The sequence below is a fragment of the Bombina bombina genome, chromosome 4, assembly GCF_027579735.1.
Source record: "Bombina bombina isolate aBomBom1 chromosome 4, aBomBom1.pri, whole genome shotgun sequence".
Taxonomy (NCBI): Eukaryota; Metazoa; Chordata; class Amphibia; order Anura; family Bombinatoridae; genus Bombina; species Bombina bombina.
In genome coordinates this window covers 934,466,643-934,484,862 of record NC_069502.1, presented here as the reverse complement: position 1 = coordinate 934,484,862, position 18,220 = coordinate 934,466,643, and positions in this window count along the sequence as shown.

Below are 18,220 nucleotides of genomic sequence, written 5' to 3'. Positions count from 1 at the left end.
ATATTTTAAATAGGCCTATCATGACATAGAGCTGCACCTCACTAATTCCAAAGTATCTACCACCTCAGTGTAACTCACAGGTGCATGCTTGCATGCAAGAGTGTATATTGTTGCTGTGGGCTTATAGAGCTTTTTAATACCTGATATTTTTTTAAGAAGTTATGGCTTAGATTACAACTGGAGGGCAAAATTAATTACGCTGTTGTACTTAAACATTGCACAAGCGCAATCAATATTGCTTCTGAGTCCGATGTTATTTTTTTATTGCTCAAGTGATTGTCTATGGCATGCTAACATTTGCTATTGATTAAAAGTAAAAGGCATATTAAAGATTCTATGGTTTAAATTAGGGTTGCACTGATACCGATACTAATATCGGTATTGGTGCCGATACCAAGTATTTGCATGAGTACTTGTACTCATGCAAATGCACCGATACTTATACCGATACCTCCACTTCCTACCCATATGCTATCTTGTGGAGTTTTTTCAAACTGCAAGTTTCCATTTAATTTTAAGCTGTAGTGGAGACTCAACTAAAAATGGTAAGAGAGATCACTGTACCTCGTTCAGACAAACCCCTGAAGTACTGGGCAGATAATAAACTGAGATTTCCAGCTCTGGCTAAATTGGCCCAAAATTATATTTTTGCCCCATGCAGTAGTGCTGAAAGTGAAAGACTGTTCAGCTTAGCATCAAACGACATTACTGATAGCAGAAACAGACGTATAGCCGAACATACAGAGATGCTTCTGTTCCTTAAAAAGAACTTGCCACTTACTTTTGAAAAATGATTATAATTGCTAGATTGCCTGTTATACTGCTAGTTCTTATCTTGCACAATTATTCTCGAAACATACTTTACTCTGAGGAACATCCTTAGCTTATATAATTGCAGGAAGAGTGCTCATAGGAAAAATTAAGTTAATTCCTATGAACACACATCTTACAATAATAGGACTAGATTTAGATTACATTTGATATACAGGGAGTGCAGAATTATTAGGCAAATGAGTATTTTGACCACATCATCCTCTTTATGCATGTTGTCTTACTCCAAGCTGTATAGGCTCGAAAGCCTACTACCAATTAAGCATATTAGGTGATGTGCATCTCTGTAATGAGAAGGGGTGTGGTCTAATGACATCAACACCCTATATCAGGTGTGCATAATTATTAGGCAACTTCCTTTCCTTTGGCAAAATGGGTCAAAAGAAGGACTTGACAGGCTCAGAAAAGTAAAAAATAGTGAGATATCTTGCAGAGGGATGCAGCACTCTTAAATTTGCAAAGCTTCTGAAGCGTGATCATCGAACAATCAAGCGTTTCATTCAAAATAGTCAACAGGGTCGCAAGAAGCGTGTGGAAAAACCAAGGCGCAAAATAACTGCCCATGAACTGAGAAAAGTCAAGCGTGCAGCTGCCAAGATGTCGCTTGCCACCAGTTTGGCCATATTTCAGAGCAGCAACATCACTGGAGTGCCCAAAAGCACAAGGTGTGCAATACTCAGAGACATGGCCAAGGTAAGAAAGGCTGAAAGACGACCACCACTGAACAAGACACACAAGCTGAAACGTCAAGGACTGATGAAATGAGAGTGAGTCTTGATGGGCCAGATGGATGGGCCCGTGGCTGGATTGGTAAAGGGCAGAGAGCTCCAGTCCGACTCAGACGCCAGCAAGGTGGAGGTGGAGTACTGGTTTGGGCTGGTATCATCAAAGATGAGCTTGTGGGGCCTTTTCGGGTTGAGGATGGAGTCAAGCTCAACTCCCAGTCCTACTGCCAGTTTCTGGAAGACACCTTCTTCAAGCAGTGGTACAGGAAGAAGTCTGCATCCTTCAAGAAAAACATGATTTTCATACAGGACAATGCTCCATCACACGCGTCCAAGTACTCCACAGCGTGGCTGGCAAGAAAGGGTATAAAAGAAGAAAATCTAATGACATGGCCTCCTTGTTCACCTGATCTGAACCCCATTGAGAACCTGTGGTCCATCATCAAATGTGAGATTTACAAGGAGGGAAAACAGTACACCTCTCTGAACAGTGTCTGGGAGGCTGTGGTTGCTGCTGCACGCAATGTTGATGGTGAACAGATCAAAACACTGACAGAATCCATGGATGGCAGGCTTTTGAGTGTCCTTGCAAAGAAAGGTGGCTATATTGGTCACTGATTTGTTTTTGTTTTGTTTTTGAATGTCAGAAATGTATATTTGTGAATGTTGAGATGTTATATTGGTTTCACTGGTAAAAATAAATAATTGAAATGGGTATATATTTGTTTTTTGTTAAGTTGCCTAATAATTATGCACAGTAATAGTCACCTGCACACACAGATATCCCCCTAAAATAGCTATAACTAAAAACAAACTAAAAACTACTTCCAAAACTATTCAGCTTTGATATTAATGAGTTTTTTGGGTTCATTGAGAACATGGTTGTTGTTCAATAATAAAATTAATCCTCAAAAATACAACTTGCCTAATAATTCTGCACTCCCTGTATAAGCTTTACCAATGCTCTGTTCACATTTCCAACTCAATAGACTTTAATGGAGTTGGACATGCGATGAGAGCATTGGTAAAGCTTACCAGTCAAATGTAAGCTAGCCCATAGTGTTCCCCATGTTTAAACAGTGCACTGGTATATTTTTTACTGTATTGCACTTTTGGTTGGTTGTGATATTACATTTGTTATTTATTGTTGTTATTATGAATATATTTTAATGTAATATTTTTATTTATAAAGATGTTCTGTGAAATTTCTACGAGTTTTTACAACTTTGTGACAATAAGCAAATAAAACGTATTATTTCATAATGTCTTTTGAGTTACAGTTTTTCATAATTATAAAGAAGCTATCTTAACTCATTAGTCGGTATTGTGATTTGGACACTGTCACATGACTTTAAAAAGTATCGGTAATTGGTATCGGCGAGTATTTAAAAAAAAGTATCGGTATTTGTACTCAGTCTTAAAAAAATGGTATCGGTGCAACCCTAGTTTAAATATTTAACCATCCACTTAATATCAAATTTGGTGTAATTCTTTGTGCAAGGCACCCTGCACTATTGATTGTGATCCACTTGTAACCTAGCCCTATGTTTTTTTAATCTTGAATAACACTATACATGCATAAAGTGGATTAGAAAGCGAATATATGAAATATATATATATATATATATATATATATATATATATAAATCTTGATTGTTTCTTCTTACCCAGTATTCCTAGCAGCGCTGGTAGCACTGTTTGTTTAAAGGGAAAGTAAAGACATTGGGCTCCATTTATCAAGCTTCAAGTTGCTGCTTCATAGGCCCATCATTAAAGGCTCGCTTAAGAAGCAGCAGTCGGGATGATTGACAGCCCCTTCTAGCGGTCAATTGGCCGCCAGTGAGCAGGGGGTGGCATTGCACATGCATTTCTGCCATCTTGGAGCATATATTTGTTATGTAACTTTTAAAATGTGCAAAAAAACTGCAAAAATATAATGCTTCCGCTCTCTATTATGTGAACTAAACTGTTGTGAAAGGTACATCTGTCAGAAAGCCAATAACATTAAAGATCTGTGAAAGTGCACTGCTCCTGTCACACATAAAATGTAGAGCTTTACCACTGGATTCTGTAATGAGTTAAAATAAGACAACAGCTTTAAAGAGAGCTTCCGGGTACAGGAGGAAAAACAATAGCATTGTGAGTAGTAACCATCCTACTGTAGTTGTACCCAGCAGTTTAATGTCCCCTTAATATTAATTAAGCATAGCATGGGTGCACTAAATCTCTCATATAATGTACTTTTATTAAACTATAAGCATGCAATAAAATTCATGTTGGATAACTCTTGAGCGCTAAGCTGATGGAGTGGAAAAAAGTAGCGGATTTCTTCATGCAGTTTTGTGCTATACTAGTTTAATGAAACTTAAGCATAAAACATTGCACATACACCTTTGACCATTTCCCCATGTCACTGCTTTTCAAATGCCATGTCCCTTTATTTCTGCTACAAAACAATTTATCATTAATAGACCTTTGTTTAATAAGTATTAAGTCTAACTATAGCTTAAAAAACTAATTTCAATTGCATTTTTATGCATTTAGTTATGCAAACTAGCAAGTGATTATGATTTGACCCTCACATGCCTAATTGGCATTTACATTTTACACCAAAAATAAGCACAGATCACAGAAATGGGGAATACATTATTGTTGTTATTATTGTTATTAAATAACAAATATTAACAAATAAATAACTTGAACCATAAATAACAAATTAAATATAAAACCCCAACCTCATTTAAGTGGACCCCATCGTTCAAAAAAATATCTCCCAGACTCACCTTCAAATTTAACATAGCAAATGCCAACACCCCCCAATTTTCCCACAAAACTAGACACCATACGATTAATTTTCTTCCGGGAGCTCTCCAACCGATGAACATACCAAGCAGACCTCCAAACCACCCTGGGTTCAATCTCTGACTACATCACCGCCAGTTCAGGTAACAAGTTCACCAACCTCTCCAAGTCAAAAAGGGTCCTGTCTACTAAAGCCTTTTGGGACATGAATTCCAAATTGTTGATCCTGCACAACTAAACCCCCAAGGGGTTTGTAAAGCCTGACATAATTCACCACACTACCCACCACCTGGTCCCAGCTCATTCCCCTAACACTAAACCACTTGACTACAACTTCTTCTTTAAGGATACCGAACTGAACCCCATCTTCTTTGACTGTAGCTGCTCTTCTGGCTCAGTAAACATACAAATGGCCAATCACCCAACACTACACTGGACCTGCAAGAGAAATACCATGATAGCACTAAACACTACAAGCAGGTTTCACATACAATCTAAAAGCATCTGACTCCCACCTCCTAATAATCGTCAGCAATGCTTCCCCTAGCCTAAAACTCACAGCCTCAGTCTCTGCCCTAATTCTAAAGGAATGGGTCCTAAAGTCACCTGTAGGTAAACCCAACTTTCCTTAAACGTAATGAAAAACTGCTAAAAACCAAAATTGATATAATGATGACCCATCCCCATGAATTAGCAAGGGTCCATCCATGGCAGGCCGAACCCCCAGAATCTCAACCACCAACCTTAACTGGGCAGCAGTTCCCTCCAATCACAAACAGCCTGATCAACTACCCCTTGCCTTCTTGATCTGTCTAGGACTGACTCAACCACAGCATGAGTGAATCATGTTCAGCTCACACATCAGACACTTGTAACCTCACACTATCTCTTCTACTCCATCCCACCAACTCAGAGATTTGAAAAGCTGTGAAAAAACCAACACAAGAGCCATCCTAAATAACAAAAACCCAAAGAGAGAAACACAAACAGATACCAACTACCCAACCACTGCTTTCAACAGTGAGAAAACCACAGGCCGCCTACCATCTTAAGGCTCAGACCCTATCTTCATGACTCTCAATGACATCCTAAAAGGCTAATTTCGCCAACCTCCTGGACACCCAAGACTTAGATACCCCACGCTCTCCCCACTCTCGGATCCAAGCCAAGAGAAAGATTTTCAGCAGCCAACCCATACCCTTGCCCAAAAGTCTCGCATTTCCCCAACCACTGTTTCCACTCTTTAACATATGCCCTCCAATTCCTCAGAGCTGAATGCCATTTCACCAAATCCATTACCTCCACAATCCCAGGTCCCACAACTCCTCCAGACACAAAGTCCCTGTGGCATCTCGCCACAGACAGGAACTGCTACAACTTGAAATTGGAATGGTTGTCATTGGTATTATTCAACTTTCCAGGTACATGGTACTGCCCTAACTAACACATTTTCTTTGAAGCATTCCAGGACAAAAACCTTCAGCAACCAAATAACTGGCAGGGAACTGATTTCCTATCCCTCAAGTAATGTGCCCAGATCTGAACAGCCATTGCCAGTGAAAAAAGCTCCAAAAGCACCAGGTTCCCAGTAAGGCTATCTTCCACCATATCCCCGGCCGTGCTCCAATGCGCCATCTCCCCCAAAAATACACCCCAAAGCAATACGCGCGAGTGAGCAGTTAGAGCTCCAAATCTGATACCCCTGATTTTTGCATCAAAGCATGCCCATTAAAGTCCTGCAAAAAGCCATCCACTCCCCCAAATCGCCATTGAGCTCCCTGGAAAGCCAAATTTGATGGTGAGTTGCCCAAACCCCTGTTGTTGCCAAAGAAAGTCACCTACAAAAACTCTCCCAACCTGAATAATCCTACACGCAAAATTAAATTTCCCTAGCAAAGACTGAAGTTCAAGCAGCATCACCTTTGCAGCCCACAAAGCCTTCTAAATGCAAGCCTTTAGGTCAACCAGCTTGTCCTCAGGCAAATGACATTCCATTGTCATTGTGTCAATCTGAATGCCTAGGAAGCTCAAAGAAGTGACAGGACCCTCCGTCTTCTCCACAGCCACTGGGATCCCAAAATCTTCAGCCACCTCCCCAAAAACATTGATAAGCCACTTACAAACCCCCGACCCGGCTGATCCCTAGAACAAAAAATCATTGAGATAGTGCACTAACAATGAAAAACCTGCCCTCATACAAACCACCCACTTAATGAAACAGCTGGACATTTTTAAAATATGAGCAGGAGATCGAACACTCCATTGGCAAACATATGTCAACAAAAGAGGCCCCATCCAAATGACATCCCAACAAATGGTGACAAGCGGGGTGAATCAGCAACAGACCAAATGCAACCTTTATATCCACATTAGCCAGAAGGGTGCCAAAGCCTTCTTTCCACAGCAAATCCAATGCCCGGTCAAAAGTTGCATACCTCACCATAGTCAATACAATCATTCACCTAAGATCCATTCATGTATGACAAATGATTGATCATCCCAAATTGCCACTTTTTTAGGTACAGCCTCCAAAGGAGAAACCCACATTTTTTTTAAAGAAACCCAGATCTGTCTCTTTCATCAACTTCCCACACACCACCTCTAGATGTTCCCTTGCTGACTTAAAATTGCCAGATAGGATTGTTCACCCCTGTTCCACAAATGAAATTAAAAAAAACAGAGCTGAATCCTGAAAGAAGCCCATCAGCCTCATAACTCTTCTCCTTCCATCTAGCATACCATTTTAGGCACGGCACCATCCTTTCAGCTCTCAATAAGACCCTCACTCTGCTTTCCTCCCATTCTTTCCATTCTAAAACAATGGGAGAGGGCATGATGTGAGTCCACGGTAGCTAAATGTGGGCCTTAGGGAATGGTTTAGGTTAAGAGCAAGTATCTCCCAGGCACAGTATATGAAAATCAAAAAAGAAAAGGAAAACAGCACTCCTGATATTTGGGCACGGAGTAAGATTTGCCAAATCTTTTGTTATCCAAGCAGATATTGACAAATCTTTTGTTATCCAAGCAGATATGTAAAGAGAAGCACTCCAGCCACCAGCAAGCTTCTTTTAAAAGACCTTTATTTTCATGGGTTGGGTCCAAGAAAAAAGAGGACAACCTGCAATAAGCATGTACGTTTTCTTGTTTTTTGGACCCAACCCATGAAAATAAAGGTCTTTTAAAAGAAGCTTGCTGGTGGCTGGATTGCTTCTCTTTACATATCTGCTTAGGTTAAGAGTGCTCACCCTATTGAGGGTAGACGCAATTGGCGTCTTACTCTAGCAGAGAGGCAGCAGAATTGCTGGAGTCAGGGATTTCTCATCCCAAATGCGGGACCGGTAAAGGGGGCTTAATTTCACAGGAAATTGAAATACACTTACTAATTCACTAGCGTAGTGGAGAAGAAACTGAAGGAGTTGGAGGTGGGATTCTGAGGCCCTTTAAGGATCCCCTTTTTCCTAATTTTGTGGTGTCCCCTCTTGGGGTGGTGCTGAAGAAGGAACAGGGGAAGTATAACCTCAATCAGCATCCATCCTACCCAAAGGGCAGATCTGTTAATTATGCTATTGATTTAGTTTTGAGTTTTGACGAGACTCTTGAAATAGTTTGCATGACTGGGCATGGAGCCCTTATAGACAAGTTTGATATTGTGTTGTCATTTAGGCTGCTGCCCATATATCCCAATTATTTTTATCTCATGGGTATTGTAACGGGAAATGAAACTTACCAAAGCAGGAACGGAACCCAGTGGCAGAGAAAAATAAATAGACATGTCCAAGGCATCACAACAGGCAAGGATTGAAGCAGAGATCAAAGTCAGGAGTATCCAAGGTCAGGGCAGGCAGCAAAGATGCAACGTAAAAAACAAGCCAAAGGTCAAAAGCCAGGGAAATCCAGAATACAAGGAAGGGAAACAGGATAATTGCTTAGTCTCTGTGAATAAGCCAGCAGAATAACTCAGCAATGAGTGAGAGGGCTGTCCAGGCTTTAAACCCTGCAAGGGCCAGGAACGCCCCCGTTGCTCAGGTGATGCAGGTGCAGCAGTTATCTGAGCAGCTATGGAAGACAAGGGTGTAGCCACAGAACACTTCCCCAGGAATGTGTTGTGCACATCAGCCGCGGACAAGCACCCCACAAATTAGCACTCACGCACCCACGCAGATACCCGCAAATTTGCGCGTGCGCACACCAGCACAGACACCCACACCACAAATTCACGTGTGCACGCACCTGCGCAGACACCCTCAAATTTGCATGCATGCACAAACACCCACGAACGCTCTGACAGTTGCGAGGGTGCAGTGACCAGTGACCACACACGCTGAGCACCCCATTGGTGCACAGGTAAGAGGGTACCCTTGGTACCCTCACCAAGGAGCGGCCTCCAGACGCGAACCAGGGAAGGCCTGTCAGGGTTCCTCCGATGAAAGGTCCGCACCTTAGCATTGGCATGGAGATGGACCATACCTCTTCCAATGGACCAGGTACTCCATCCTGCAGCGACGTCATCTGGAATCTAGGATCTCTTGTACCTCGTACTCTTCAATACCATCTACTTGTATAGGTAGTGGAGGAGCGGCAGTTCTACCAGGAAACAGGTTGTGATGGTATGGTTTCAGGAGAGACACATGGAACACTGGGTGGATCTTGAGTGTGGGAGGTAGACTCAATCGAACTGCCACAGGGTTCACTAGTTTTGTTACTGAGAAAGGACCTAGAAATTGTGGTCCTAGTTTCTTGGAAGGACAAGTCTAGTGAAGATGTTGGGTAGAGAGCCACACCTTGTCCCCTATTTGATAAAGTGGAGACAACCTCCTTCGTCTATTTGCTTGTCGTTTTTGTCATGCCTGGGAAGCGATCAACTGTTGTGTCAAGGTGCAAAGCAGAGAGCGGAGGTTGCATAGACGTGTGGAGACCTCGGGAACAGGGATAAAAGGTGGTAGATCAGGTAGGGTATTAGGATGTTAGCTGTAGTTAGCGTGAAAAAGGTGTCATTCCACTAGAATCATTTTTTTGGTTATTGCATGCAAACTTTTTGAGGAGTAGCTGCTCTTTCCAGTTTTCTTGCAGATGAGTAGAAAAGCAGTGGAGGTACTGCTCAAGGGTCTGATTAGTCCTCTCTGTCTGCCCATTTGACTGAGGGTAGTAGGAAGTGGACAGGCACCAGGAGATACAGAGGCTCCGGCAGAACTGGGTCCAAAACCTGGAGGTGAACTGCATGCCACGGTCAAATACAATAGATTTAGGTACACCATAAAGCCGGAATATATGTTGGATGAATAGCTCAGAGGTCTGGCGTGCTGTAGGGAGACCAGCAACTGGTATGAAGTGCGCCATTTTAGTGCATCTGTCTACAACCACCATAATGGTGTTGTGTCATTGGTATGGAGGTAGGTCGACTATGAAATCCATGGAGATGTCCCTCCATGGATGTGTTGGCACAGGTAATGGTTGTAACAGCCCTGCTGGTCTGGAGAATGGCTTCTTGTTGTGGGCACAAACAGAACAGGAGGAAACAAAGGATCGGATGTCCGAGGTCATGGAAGGCCACCAGAAATGTCTTTGTGTGACTTCAATATTATTGTGAATACCACCATGGCCCGTCATAGGATTATCATGGTGATGCTGCATAACAGCAAGGCGATGGTCGGTGGGTACATAGATACGTTGTTGGTAGAGACGCAGGCCATTGATGACCGGAAGATGGGAGGCTTCAGCTGCTACAATATCACTGGATACTTTGATGGCCTCTATCAGTGACTGGTGTGTGGCTAGAAAGAAGGAATAGGACTGTATGATTTCTTGTATGTCAGTGTAAGGAGCCTCCTCAATGGCATACATATGGGACAAGGAGTCCGCCTTCCTGTTCTTGGAGCCCGGATGGAACATTATATGTAGGTCAAAGTGAGAGAAGAAGAGGGTCCATCGGGCTTGTCTTGGACGGAGTCTTTTTGCTGATTGAGGGCCAGTTCTCAAACAGCACACCAAGGTCAGCTCTTCTTAAACATCCATAATCACTGTAATACAATAAATAAAATAAGGTGCTCCAAAGGCATAATATCTTCAAGACTACTGTGATGCTCAAACAATTAATCGATGCACAACAGAAGAGGTACTCACAATTGTGGTACACTACCAGTAGTGCAAACCAAGCAGGCTGGGTACATTTGGAGCCTCCTTCCGGGAAATTAGCACATGGAAGATGTCTTAAACTTCCCTGCAGGTTTTTTGTAACTCACGCATTAAGCACTCAGAAAACCCAAAAATAGTTTAAAAATCCCCACAACTTTATAGAGGTATTTATTAAAAAGTTTAAAACAATTAAAACACTGTGACGTGTTTCACAGCGTTACTGGCATCAGAGGCAGCAGCTGTCTGTCTGAGTGCTTAATATGTGCCACTAAACTACCAGGAGGAGTGACAGTGCTTCCGGTGGGAATGTCACTCCCACCTATCATTTTGGAATAACACTTTTTTACACACAGTAAGTTTCTGTTCTCCCAAACACTGCACAGGCTCTAGACTTAAAAAAAAAAAAAAAATACATATACAAATTATATTACTATATGGCAATAGTGTGTTATACATATAGAGCTCAAAAGATACATGCACTCTCTAGAGCTTGTCCCAGTATGTTCTCAAAAAAAAAATGGTTTTGGAACAAATCATTCATCATAAAACATATTCTTTATTTTACTCCAATAGCCTTTAAGAGGATCATTCAGAATTCATTTGCTAAAGAAATCCTATGCTAAACATCTTCAGTGCAGGAGCTGGACAGCAACTTAACCCCTTAGTGACCAGACCATTTTTCAATTTTCTTACCTTTAAGGACCAAGGCTATTTTTACATTTCTGCGTGGTTTGTGTTTAGCTGTAATTTTCCTCTTACTCATTTACTGTACTATTATATACAGTTTTTCTCGCCATTAAATTGACTTTCTAAAGATACCATTATTTCTATCATATCATATAATTTACTATAAAAAATTATAAAATATGATGAAAGAATTGAAAAAACACAGGCCTAGATTACGAGTTTTGCGTTAACAGGGGTGCGGTGCTAACGAGCAGTTTATGCTCACCACTCACTTATAGACAGCGCTGGTATGTTAACCTCAAAAAAGTGAGCGTAGAGCAAAATTTAGCACCACATCTCACCTCAATACCAGCGCTGCTTACGTTAGCGGTGAGCTGGTAAAACGTGCTTGTGCACGATTTCCCCATAGGAATCAACAGGGAGAGCCGGCTAAAAAACACCTGCAAAAAAGCAGCGTAAAGCTCCTAACACAGCCCCATTGATTCCTATGGGGAAAATACATTTATGTCTACACCTAACATCCTAACATGAACCCCGAGTCTAAACACCCCTATAATCTTACACTTATTAACCCCTAATCTGCCGCCCCGACATCGCCGACACCTACATTATATTATTAACCCCTAATCTGCCGCTCCAGACACCGCCGCCACCTACATTATACTTATGAACCCCTAATCTGCTGCCCCCAACATCGCCAACACCTACATTATATTTATTAACCCCTAATCTGCCGCCCTCAATGTCGCCGCAACCTAACTACATTTATTAACCCCTAATCTGCCACTCTCAATGTCGCCACCACTATAATAAACATATTAACCCCTAAACCTAAGTCTAACCCTAACCCCCCCTAACTTAAATATAATTTAAATAAATCTAAATAAAATTACTACAATTAACTAAATAATTCCTATTTAAAACTAAATACTAATAGTTACATTGTAGCTAGCTTAGGGTTTATTTTTATTTTACAGGCAACTTTATATTTATTTTAACTAGGTACAATAGTTATTAAACAGTTATTAACTGTTTAATAACTACCTAGTTAAAATAAAGACAAATTTACCTGTAAAATAAAACTTAACCTAAATTACAATTACACCTGACACTACACTACAATTAAATTAATTACCTAAATTAAATACAATTAATTACAATTAAATAAAATTATCTAAAGAACAAAAAAGACCCAACTAAATTACAGAAAATAATAAACAAATTACAAGATTTTTAAACTAATTATACCTAATCTAATCCCCCTAACAAAATAAAAAAGCCCCCCCAAAATAAAAAAAAGCCCTACCCTACACTAAATTACAAATAGCGCTTAAAAGGGCCTTTTGCGGGGCACTGCCCCAAAGTAATGAACTCTTTTACCTGTAAAAAAAAAAGTACAAATCCCCCAACATTAAAACCCACCACCCACACAACCAACCTTACTCTAAAACCCACCCAATCCCCCCTTAAAAAAACCTAACACCAACCCAATGAAGATCACCTTACCTGGAGACGTATTCACCCAACCGGGCCAAAGTCCTCAACAAAGCCAGAAGAAGTCTTCATCCAAGCCGGGTGAAGTGGTCATCCAGACGGGCAGAAGTCTTCATCCAGACGGCATCTTCTATCTTCATCCATCCGGCGCGGAGCGGGTCCATCTTCAAGACATCCAATGCGGAGCATCCTCTTCTTCCGACGGCTAAACACAGAATGAAGGTTCCTTTAAATGACGTCATCTAAGATGGCGTCCCTTCAATTCCAATTGGCTGATAGAATTATATCAGCCAATCGGAATTAAGGTAAAAAAAATCCTATTGGCTGATGCAATCAGCCAATAGGATTGAACTGGCATTCTATTGGCTGATTGGAACAGCCAATAGAATACCAGCTCAATCCTATTGGCTGATTGAATCAGCCAATAGGATTGAACTTCAATCCTATTGGCTGATTGCATCAGCCAATAGGATTTTTTTCTACCTTAATTCCGATTGGCTGATAGAATTCTATCAGCCAATCGGAATTGAAGGGACGCCATCTTAGATGACGTCATTTAAAAGAATCTTCATTCTGTGTTTAGCCGTCGGAAGAAGAGGATGCTTGGATGAAGACTTCTCCCGGCTTCGTTGAGGACTTCGGCCCGGTTGGGTGAAGACGTCTCCCGGTAAGGTGAACTTCAGGGGGTTAGTGTTAGGTTTTTTAAGGGGGGATTGGGTGGGTTTTAGAGTAGGGTTGGTTGTGTGGGTGGTGGGTTTTAATGTTGGGGGGGGAATTGTAATTTTTTTTTAAAGGTAAAAGAGCTGATTACTTTTGGGCAATGCCCCGCAAAAGGCCCTTTTAAGGGCTATTTGTAATTTAGTGTAGGGTAGGGCTTTTTTATTTTGGGGGGGCTTTTTTTATTTTGTTAGGGGGATTAGATTAGGTGTAATTAGTTTAAATATCTTGTAACTTGTTTATTATTTTGTGTAATTTAGTGGGGTTTGTTTTGTACTTTAGATAATTTTATTTAATTGTAATTAATTGTATTTAATTTAGGTAATTAATTTAATTGTAGTGTAGTGTTAGGTGTAATTGTAACTTAGGTTAGGTTTTATTTTACAGGTAAATTTGTCTTTGTTTTAACTAGGTAGTTATTAAATAGTTAATAACTATTTAATAACTATTGTACCTAGTTAAAATAAATACAAAGTTGCCTGTAAAATAAAAATAAACCCTAAGCTAGCTACAATGTAACTATTAGTTATATTGCAGCTAGCTTAGGGTTTATTTTATAGGTAAGTATTTAGTTTTAAATAGGAATTATTTAGTTAATTGTAGTAATTTTATTTAGATTTATTTAAATTAAATTTAAGTTAGGTGGGGTTAGGGTTAGGGTTAGACTTAGGTTTAGGGGTTAATAACTTTATTATAGTGGTGGCGAGTTTGGGGGCCGCAGATTAGGGGTTTATAAATGTAGGTAGGTGGAGGCGATGTTAGGGCCAGCAGATTAGGGGTTAATAATATTTAACTAGTGTTTGCGATGCGGGAGTGTGGCGGTTTAGGGGTTAATATATTTATTATAGTGGCGGCGATGTCTGGTTCGGCAGATTAGGGGTTAAAATATTTATTTTAGTGTTTGAGATGCGGGAGGGCCTCGGTTTAGGGGTTAATAGGTAGTTTATTGGTTTTAGTGTACTTGTTAGCACTTTAGTTAAGAATTTTATGCTACGGTGTTGTAGTGTAAAACTCTTAACTACTGACTTTTAAATGCGGTACCAGTCTTGACAGGAGAGAGTCTACCGCTCACTTTTTGGCAGACTCGTAATACTGGCGCTATGCAAGTCCCATTGAAAATATAGGATACGCAATTGACTTAAGTGGATTTGCAGTATTTCCGAGTCTGGCCAAAAAAGTGAGCGGTAAGCCTGTACCTTCAAGACTCATAATACCAGCGGGCATTAAAAAGCAGCGTTGGGACCGGCCAACGCTGCTTTTTAAGCCTAACGCAAGACTCGTAATCTAGCCGACACTTTTTCTAACTTTGACCCCCAAAATCTGTTACACATCTACAATCACCAAAAAATACCCATGCTAAATAGTTTCTAAATTTTGTCCTGAGTTTAGAGATACCCAATGTTTACATGTTCTTTGCTATTTTTGCAAGTTAAAGGGCAATAAGTACAAGTAGCACTTTGCTATTTCCAAACATTTTTTTTTCTCAAAATAAGCGATAGTTACATTGTAACACTGATATCTGTCAGGAATCCCTGAATAACCTTTCACATGTACATATATTTTTTAGACAACCCTATGCGGCCGAATGATCAAATGTCTGTCGGACCTGATCCGACAGTGCAGATCAGGTACGACAGACATCGCTAAATGCATGCGATGTATGCAATGCCGCCCCCTGCAGACTCACGGCCAATCGGCCGCCAGCAGAGGGTCTTAATCAACCGGATCGTACTCGATCGGGTTGAATTGTGGCGATTCCTGTCCACTTGCTCAGAGCAGGTGGACAGGTTTATGGAGCAGCAGTCTGAAGACTCGCCAGAAACACGGGCCCTCAAGCTCCATTCAGAGCTTTATAAATGGGCCTCAAAATATTGATCTAGGCCCATTTTGGTATATTTCATACCATTATTTAACCGCCAAATGCGATCAAATAAAACTTTAGGTTTCTTAATGAAATTATTTACAAACAGCTTGTGCAATTATGGCACAAATGGTTGTAAATACTTATCTGGGATCCCCTTTGTTCAGAAATAGCAGACATTTATGGCTTTGGCATTACTTTTTGGTAATTAGAAGACCGCTAAATGCCGCTGCGCACCACACTTGTATTATGCCCAGCAGTGAAGGGATTAATTAGGTAGCTTGTAGGGAGCTTGTAGGGTTAATTTTAGCTTTAGTGTAGTAGAAAACCCAAAGTATTGATCTAGGTCCATTTTGGTATATTTCATGCCACCATTTCACCACCAAATGCGATCAAATAAGAAAAATCGTTAACATTTTCACTGAAATTATTTACAAACAGCATGTGCAATTATGGCAAAAATGGAAGTAAATGCTTCTCTGGGATCCCCTTTGTTCAGAAATAGCAGACATATATGGTTTTGGCTTTGCTTTTTCGTAATTAGAAGGCGAGTGCATAATACAAGTGCCACTGCACACCACACTTGTATTATGCCCAGCAGTGAAGGGGTTAACCCCTTAACGACTGAGGACGTGCAGGGTACGTCCTCAACAAAAAGGAGGTTAACGCCTGAGGATGTACCCTGCATGTCCTCGGTGTGGAAAGCAGCTGGAAGCGATCCTGCTCGCTTCCAGCTGCTTTCCGGTTATTGCAGTGATGCCTCGATATGGAGGCATCCTGCAATAACCGTGTACGGCCATCCGATGCAGAGAGAGCCACTCTGTGGCCCTCTCTGCACCGGACATCGATGGCCAGTATTGTTGGTGGGTGGGAGCCTGTGTGGGAGGCGGGTGGCAGCCATCGATGGCCCTGGTGATGTGGTGGGGGGCGGGATTGTGGGCGGGGATGGCCGGGGGCGCGAACGGATGTGCGCGCGTGCACGGGAGGGCGGGGGCGGGTGCGTGCACGGGGAGGGAGCGGGTGGGAACCGCTACACTACAGAAAAAGTTTTAGTATAATTGTTAAAAAAGGGGGAAAAAGTTTGAAAAAAAAAAGATCAGGCAGGTGGTGGGGGTTCGTCGGGGGGGGGGGGGGAAGCTACACTACAGAAAGCAAAAAAAAAACAAAACAAAAAAACCTTTTTTTTGCAAAATGGGTATTGGCAGATAGCTGCCAGAACCCAAGATGGCCCCCAATAGGGCAGATGGGGAGGGTTAGAGAGCTGTTTTGGGGAGGATCAGGGAGGTTGGGGGCTAAGGGGGGATGCTACACCACAGCATATGTAAATATGCACACAAAAAAAAACACCTTTTATTTTAGTACTGGCAGACTTTCTGCCAGTACTTAAGATGGCAAGGACAATTGTGGGGGAGGGAAGGGAGCTGTTTGGGAGGGATCAGGGGGTGGGATGTGTCAGGTGGGAGGCTGATCTCTACATTAAAGCTAAAATTAACCCTGCAAGCTCCCTACAAACTACCTAATTAACCCCTTCACTGCTAGCCATAACACACGTGTGATGCGCAGCAGCATTTAGCTGCCTTCTAATTACCAGAAAGCAATGCCAAAGTCATATATGTCTGCTATTTCTGAACAAAGGGGATCCCAGAGAAGTATTTACAACCATTTGTGCCATAATTGCACAAGCTGTTTGTTAATAATTTCAGTGAGAAACCGAAAACTGTGAAAAATGTTACTTTTTTTTTAAATTTGATCGCATTTGGCGGTGAAATGGTGGCATGAAATATACCAAAATGGGCCTAGATCAATACTTTTGGTTGTCTACTACACTACACTAAAGCTAAAATTAACCCTTCAAGCTCACTACAAGCTCCCTAATTAACCCCTGTACTGCTGGGCATAATACACATGTGGTGCGCAGCGGCATTTAGCGGCCTTCAAATTACCAAAAAGCAATACCAAAGCCATATATGTCTGCTATTTCTGAACAAAGGGGATCCCATAGAAGAATTTACAACCATTTATGCTATAATTGCACAAGCTGTTTGTAAATAATTTCAGTGAGAAACCGAAAGTTTGTGAAAAAATTTGTGATAAAGTGAACAATTTTTTGTATTTGATCGCATTTGGCGGTGAAATGGTGGCATGAAATATACCAAAATTGACCTAGATTAATACTTTGGGATGTCTACTAAAAAAAATATATGCATGTCAATGGATATTCAGAGATTCCTGAAAGATATCAGTGTTCTAATGTAACTAGCTCTAATTTTGAAAAAAAATGGTTTGGAAATAGCAAAGTGCTACTTGTATTTATAGCCCTATAACTTGCAAAAAAAGCAAAGAACATGTAAACATTGGGTATTTCTAAACTCAGGACAAAATTTAGAAACTGTTTAGCATGTTTTTTTTTTTGGTGGTTGTAGATGTGTAACAGATTTTGGGGGTCAAAGTTAAAAAAGTGTGTTTTTTTCCATTTTTTCCTCATATTTTATAATTTTTTGTATAGTAAATTATAAGATATGATGAAAATAATGGTATCTTTAGAAAGTCCATTTAATGGCGGGAAAAACAGTATATAATATGTGTGGGTACAATAAATGAGTAATTGGAAAATTACAGCTAAACACAAACACCACAAAAATGGTCCCAAACGGACAGAAAATGGAAAAGTGCTGTGGTCATTAAGGGGTTAATTAGGTAGCTTGTAGGGTTAATTTTAGCTTTAGTGTAGAGATCAGCCTCCCACCTAAAACATCACACACACACCCCTCTCTGACCCCTCTCAACCAGCTCTCTTCCCTCCCCACATCACAATGGTCACAGCCAACTAAAATAAGTCTTTTTTTTTATAGAATTGTTTTTATTTTTTTATATATATAATGCTTAGTTGGATCCCGCATTAGCCCCCAACCTCCCTGATCCCCCCAAACAGCTCTCTAACCCTACCCCCTCTACCTATTTGCCGCCATCT